Raw genomic sequence first — 7,807 nt, forward strand, 5'->3', positions numbered from 1 at the left:
AGATGCATTCAACATACCTGCACATTGGCGATACCTGCCTTAAAAATTGTGCAACTATTATTAACTATCAAAGAAAGTATTAGGTTTACCTGCACTGGCCCTACAATTACCTAATTTTACAAGCTTTTATTTATTTTGCTCATCTCGCAGAACAACGAAAATGGCTATCAATTAATGTAGTTATATAGATAAATAGATACCATTCGGTAAAAATTTCACTTGCAGTAATTTCTACGTGGTAAGTGCTCCTCCATTATTTGGTTTCATAGGGATTGGGATAGCTTCCTCATTGAAGTAGTAAAGAAAATTCGCTTAAGTTCTTTTTTCGGTTAAGTGCACAAGTTTTTCGTGCAAAGAAGGATGGGCAGCTAAGCCAAATATACTGTATAAGTATAATTACAATTATATGTGTTCAGATTTGTATTTATAATTAATCCATATTAGTTAAAAATGAAACTAAAATTAAATACTGAAAAACATATTACAATTGTTATGACGGACTATTGTCTAAATGTAACAGGTGGCGCAAAAGTAACCTTGCGATGTTTTTTGGCTGTAATTTAAAAGAAAAATGAAAAACTTTGATTCTTCTTGTGGATTATTTTTATTTGGTCTTTTAATTTTTTTACGTCAAGTCGAGAATATGATGTCATGTAAATGGCCGCCGCCACAGTTGATTGCCATTTGAGCCCTTTTTATGGCATTTTCCATCACTTTGGCCAAAACTTCCGGCGATAGGTCCTCACATTCTTGACGGATATTCTCTTTAAGGGCTGCAAGAGTCTGAGGCTTGTTGACATAAACCCGCGACTTCAAAAAGCCCCACAAAAAGAAGTCTGGAGCGGTCAAATCAGGCGATCTTGCTGGCCAGTGCAAATCGCCAAAACGGGAGATTAGGCGCCCGGGAAATGCATCCTTCAGCATATCGGTTGTGGCACGTGCAGTATGTGCCATTGCACCGTCCTGTTGGAACCACATGTTTTCCAATCCCAATTCATCAAGTTGCGGCAAAAAGAACTCGTTGATCATTGCTCTGTAGCGCTCACCATTCACAGTAACCGTTTGGCCCGCGACGTCTTCGAAGAAAAAAGGTCCGATGACTCCTCCAGCGAAAACAGCACACCATACAGTGACTTTGAGCGGGTGTAATGGCTCTTCGTGGGTTACACGCGGATTTTCAGTGCCCCAGAAGCGTAAATTTTTCTTATTTACGTACCCGCTAAGATGGAAATGGGCCTCATCACTCATGATTATTTTTGATGAAAAATCATCTTCCTCTTGGTGGCATATCAATATCAACAATATTCCGCGTTCTGGAGCAGTGTAGCGTAACATTGTTTATTAAGGTGTATTTCGCAAGTGTTTACTACACAAATGTCAAAACAGAACTGACATTAGGGGCCAATCGCAAAATTTATAGCATTTTCTGATAGGAGGATTACTTTAGCGCCACCTTGTACCAACATAAGCGACATATATATGTACACATGTATTAGCTTAAATTTTGTTCTAACTCCAATTTCCTCTGTTTCAATAGAAATATGTAAACCCAATACTTGCCTCAAGCATCTTTGTTTATAATAAAAAAATCTTTTTTACTAAAAACTGTTTGTACAACATATATGTATGTATAACAATACTATTTAAGTTTGTAAGTCTGTATGCATACTTGTGTTCAATTTAATAGCAGTGGTTCATTGTGAAAAATTTTGGCAATTTATTTTCCTAGTATTTGCTTTTTTTTTTTTTAATAAATATACGTTTATGATATATGTTTTTTTTTGTTGAAACTGAATTTTATTTTAGTAAAAAAAAACTTAAGCAAATAACAGGAAAATAAATTGCCAAAATGTGTTACCCATTTCGAACTATGTATTATTTTCAATATCTTCACTAGTAAAGTGCTTCATGCGCACATAGCTCGATTAGGTGTTTAATGCATCTCCTCGCCGGCAGAACTGCTTGCACATTTTCGCCAGATTTGCGTCCCTAGGAAACGAGAAAAAACTTATATCGCACCCTTTCCTTTTGTTTTGTTGTCGGCCGCTGTGGTGTAGTGGTAAGCAGTGCGCGCTTCCACTCCGCAACGCCTGGGTTCAAACCCTGGTCAAAGTAACATCACAAAAAAAATAGAAAAAAGTTTTTTCTTAACAGCGGTCGTCCCTCGGCAGGCAATGGCAAACCTCCGAGTGTATTTCTGCCATGAAAAACAGCTTCTCATAAAAATACAATCGCCGTTCGGAGTCGGCGTAAAACTGTAGGTCCCTCCGCTTTGTGTGACAACATTAAGGCGCACGCCACAATTCGGAGGAGAAGCTCGGCCAAACACTAACATATGTGTAAGCGCCAATCTATTATTATTATTATTATTATTACACTTTTCCACGGCACACTTCATTTTGCTTTGTTATGTCTAAATAATTGTTTAAAACCACGCAGAAATATTAACGCACAAATATTAAAATTGTTATTTGGTTTTTTCGTATGCTCACAATCAACAATTGCACCAAGATGACGTCACGTACACAGCTGATTCTGTCAAAATACCAAAGAGCGGATTAGCGGTACCGCGATTGGCGCAATCTCTATTTCTCTCAATCGTGTATACTACCTATATCTTCCTTCTCACTCATGTAACGTTTTCAGTTTTAAAAATTTCACTCTCCATTTTTGCGATACCGCCACCTAAGAAGTTTCACTTCAAAAATAAGATACTTATTAGTTTTGTTCACATATCTGTACATAAAATACCTTCCACTTTTTTTACTTCCCAGAAAATATATTATAAAAATCTTTGATGTAAAAAACTGATTCGCTTAAGTAAACATAAACACAAAATTAAATGTATGTACATATGTATACATACAATAAAATTTGGCTCTTTATTTCCGGGCTGGGACGTGTCCCGTCGTGCCGGGCCGGGCCGGGCCCCACTAAAATTCTTAACGTGCGGGCTCGTGCGTGTTTTTGAAGGTCGATTTTGCACTCGTGCTGGGCCGGGCCTGAAAGGTTAGGCCCGTGCCCATCTCTAGTTAGCGGTATCACAATCAGCGCCACTTTCTGTATTCGTTTCACCAGGCTCGGAGAGTAAGCAAGTGTGACTGCCGCTCACTTATTGTTATCGGCTTGTGAGCTAGTTGGCTTCAGGGTTGCCGTTTTGGGCTTTTCCTACCAAAATTGGTAGGTTTTTTCTCGTTGGTAGGATGGTAGGACGCAGCGTTGCCACAGACAAATTTTTTTTCCTACCAAAATTTCCTACAATAACCAACCAAAACCTACCAAAATTTTTTTTGAGTTTTAGTATTTTCTTTCATTATCAAATTTATTAAAAACATAGCTAACATAACATTAAGTAAAACTAAAACACGGCTAGTAAAATAAAAACAAATTAACTGCGTGTAACGATTCATTTTACTGAACAGACTTATCGTCACTAGATACGAATAAAGACGCGAGCTCAAAAGATGACAGCTAAAAAAGACGCGTGAAAAAAATTTCGCCGAAGAAAGACTCTTAACATAGGTGATGGCAAGAAAGCCGCGTTACCCCCTTTGAAGGCAAAGAAAGACGCATAAACTTATGTTCGTGGTCAACTATATTTGCGAGTGTAACAGTACACGAATTCCCCAAGGAGTTTTTCCGGAATGATGTTAAATCCATGTTTACGCGCCTTTTTTCGCAAATTTTTTCACCCGTCCTTTTTCGTCGTCAAAACACCCAAGCGTCTTAATTCGTGTCTAGTGCTCAGCACTTTGAATGATGCCATGTTCCAAATTTTAGATTGAGAAGAAAATCGTTCTCCAAGGTGTATCAATCTACGATTCATGCTTCGTGGACAGGTGCATAGAATATACCCTGGGGTTTCCTTCATCAGCCCACAAAATCTACAGTCCGTCTCTACAGAAAGACCCATTTAATTCAAAGGGTACGTTAACTTGCAGTGTGCTGTCAGGTTGCCAGTAAGAGTTCTACGTTCAAGGTGTCTTTCGGAGTTCCTCCTGGAAAGAGTTATGAATCTCTTTGATTGTCTTATTCTCTTTAACTTCCGCCTGGTATATGGTTGGGTACGAGCCCATTGGCAGACTTTTCTGCAATCTTGGTCCAAGTCCACCATAAATTATATCGCTGCCTAAAGGTGTAAGGATGCCTAGTCCATTTTTTTCACAGCTTAGTTTTTCATGCAGAATGACAGGTAATACGAAACTACATCGATTTTTCGCCTCTCCTGAATAATTTCAAAAAATGGACTTGGCACCTTTTCACCTTTAGGTGACGATAGGATGTTCGTATTGCATATTCGCAATAATAAGGGTTACGTTTGTACTTAGGAATCAGGTATATTTACATGTTTGCGACCGCCGTTATACGAACTCACCAGTGAAATATTCGTGTAAAAAGGTTGCTCAAATATTTGGAGATACATATTTTCTATTTTGAGCAAATAACAATTACTCATTGTCCCGAAACCTACCAAAATCCAATCAAGCCTACCAACCTACCAAATGGGAAAAAACCTACCAGTTTTGGTAGGAAAAGCGCATGTTTGGCTACACTCGTAGGACGCTTCAAATTTTGGTAGGTTTCTTTGCTCGTAAAACAGAAAACAGCTCTGGCTTGTTGTAATGTGTCACTTTGTCAGCACTGTGAGCATGCTTGCCTCATTTAAAAACCTCGTTGCTGGTATAGACAAAATTCTGTATTCGTATAAAAAGTTTTATCAACTGCGTATCTAAATATCAAGTGATTGAATTCATGCATGTAAAGGCAGGTTTGTAAATGAGATATTTTTCTTTGAAATGCAGTTGCGAATCGATAATAGTTTCAACTATGACAAGGCTTAAACAAATTGATTCGCTTAGGTAAATATACATACATAAACACAAAATTAAAAATATGTACACATGTATACATACAATAAAAGTTTGCTCTTTATTTCCGGGCTGGGACGTGTACCATCGTGCCGGGCCGGGCCGGGCCGGGCCCCACTAAAATTCTTAACGTGCGGGCTCGTGCGCCTTTTTGAAAGTTGATTTTGCACTCGTGCTGGGCCGGGCCTGAAAATTTAGGCCCGTGCCCATCTCTAATCTATACTAATATAAATACATATATATATATAGCACGTATTTTGAAGGCCGCTTATTTCTGTTCTAAAAGCTCGCACCTTAAACATTTAAACTAAACATTTAATTATTCTATATAGAGAAATTTCAGGAAAGTTATTTATTAAATTTAAGTCATTTAATAAATATTACTTCCTTAATAAGCTGTTTTTAGACGAGTATAAACTTTTATTCTTTTTTCAAAAAATGTTTTTCGAGATAAACCTATTTTCTGCATTCTTTGGTAGTTATCGCCAGAAATATCAAAAAATTTATAGTGCTATTCGCATCTGTAACTCGATACCAGCGCTAGTTAACGACATAGCCTCACTGCAGGTCACGTACACCATGATAAGCGCTTACTTGTAAACAACATCAAAACAATAGAACTTGTTTTGACATGCATTATCACGAACTGCAACGGACAAACATTGGAACAATAGAAATGGACTATCACTACAACAAACAATAACAACCCAAATAGTTATCTACTAGTAAACAGTAAACAACAGGCATCTAAATAGTTATTGCGATAACAACCGACGCATCTCAATAGTATAAGTAGCACTAAGATTTATGTAAACAAGATAGTCTAAATAATATAATTAAAGAACACGCACTTCAGCGTAGTAACTAAATATATGTTTTTTAGTCTCATATCGTAAAGCGATATTAACTGGGGGCTCAACCGGTCCAAAAAACCATTTCTATTTCTGAAGCTAATGAAAAACAGAATAGAATAAATTTAAAAAAAAATCCCACGGGAAGTAAGACTTCCACCATCACAAAGATTCTGAAGCAGATCCTGAAATAGCGGACAGCAATCAAATCCTGTGACAAACAGATTCCTGAAAAACGGAATAAAAGAAACCAACGAACACCACACTGGAATTACGAAGAAAATGGCAAAAGTTTTTCGACTTATCACGTCCATCGTCGAACATCGACTCCGAAATGACAACACAAGAGATCGCAAGCCTGAGAGCACAAATCGCTGCTCTGACCACAACACTCACTGAAACCCAACAGAGAATGAATTCCTTCGAAACCTACGCAACACCTAACGTCACAGTCACCAACCAATACCAGGACTGTACACCAAACATCACCGATGCGTCACAAATCAACTTAGAAATATTAAAAACATTACCAATCTTCACAGGTGACATGAACCATTATAGGTCATGGAGAAAACGTGCCTGGACAGACATGGAAAACATCAAGAATTACGCTACTACATCCACGTATTACGATTGTACATTCGAAAATTCAAGGAGAGGCGGCCGATATTTTAATAAACCACAACACCAAATTCAACATCTATTCTATAATAAACCGTCTCGATTATACTTATGCGGACCAGAGACCTCTGTACATATTGCTCGAAGGAATGAAGAGTATAAGCAGGGAAAAAGGACGTTGGCAGAGTTCCATTGCGAAGTCAGCAAGTCACTTAATCATGCACTCACTAAAGTTGAGGTGGATAGCTCAGGAAATANTCTATAATAAACCGTCTCGATTATACTTATGCGGACCAGAGACCTCTGTACATATTGCTCGAAGGAATGAAGAGTATAAGCAGGGAAAAAGGACGTTGGCAGAGTTCCATTGCGAAGTCAGCAAGTCACTTAATCATGCACTCACTAAAGTTGAGGTGGATAGCTCAGGAAATACCTCAGCTATGAAAGAATATGCGAACCAGGAAGCTGTAAGGACATTCATTCTCGGTCTGAACAGCAAATATACCAGCGGCACCCTCTATAGCCACAATCCGAAGGACTTATAAACCGCTTACGCTATCGCAAGTACGATATACCATGATAATGCGAACTCACAATTCGACGTTCCGCAATAGAGTCAGCACAGACAATATAATACATCGCAGTATCAAAACCCAAGCAAAAGATATCACGAGGAACCACAAAGGTACAGACATAACGTGCAGGTGCAATACAATCAAACTGCCCCCAGGCAACAGCACCAACCAATGGACGGAGATCCATCACAGAAATACACGAGATCCGCAAATTATAATAGGAATCATTTCGCACCACAACAAAACAGCTATGACCGTCAAATACAAGGACTACCGCACAATAATCCATTTCGCGGAGATCCTCAAAAAAGAGAACGAAATCCTTCATCTCGTAATTTCAACATACAACAGAAAGTACAACGTGTAAACCAAACACGCGACGAAGAACTAAAATCGCTTGCACCAGAATAGGAAAGTGAGGAATATGAAACAGGCAGTGCTTTTTTAGGCGCTTGAACGATTTGCCGTGTCTGCAACGCCACTGCAGGGATACAGGCAAACTTATGGATGTTAATAATGATCGACACTGGAGCAACAAACAATTATATAAGTACAAAATGCAACATCGGTAAGCCTATTTCAATTAAACCTGTAAAAGTGAAAACTCTTCATGGTTACTCAATAACCAAATCAAAAAAAATAATAACATTGTTAGAACATAATCTCANACTGGAGCAACAAACAATTATATAAGTACAAAATGCAACATCGGTGAGCCTATTTCAATTAAACCTGTAAAAGTGAAAACTCTTCATGGTTACTCAATAACCAAATCAAAAAAAATAATAACATTGTTAGAACATAATCTCACATTGTTTGAAACAGATGCATTAGAAGAATTTGATATGCTTTTGGGTGAACAGGGACTTAGAAAAATCAAAGCAGAGATCAA

The 7,807-nt window shown here is 38.1% G+C and overlaps 1 pseudogene; it reads left to right on the forward strand.

Moving 5' to 3' along the window:
- Positions 1–6,558: 6,558 nt before the first annotated feature.
- LOC108381109 (uncharacterized) lies at positions 6,559–7,608 on the forward strand (annotated as a pseudogene).
- Positions 7,609–7,807: the final 199 nt, after the last annotated feature.

Source organism: Rhagoletis zephyria, unplaced genomic scaffold (assembly GCF_001687245.7).
Source record: "Rhagoletis zephyria isolate East Lansing unplaced genomic scaffold, Rhagoletis_zephyria_1.1 Rzeph_scaffold_21441, whole genome shotgun sequence".
NCBI classification, from domain to species: Eukaryota; Metazoa; Arthropoda; class Insecta; order Diptera; family Tephritidae; genus Rhagoletis; species Rhagoletis zephyria.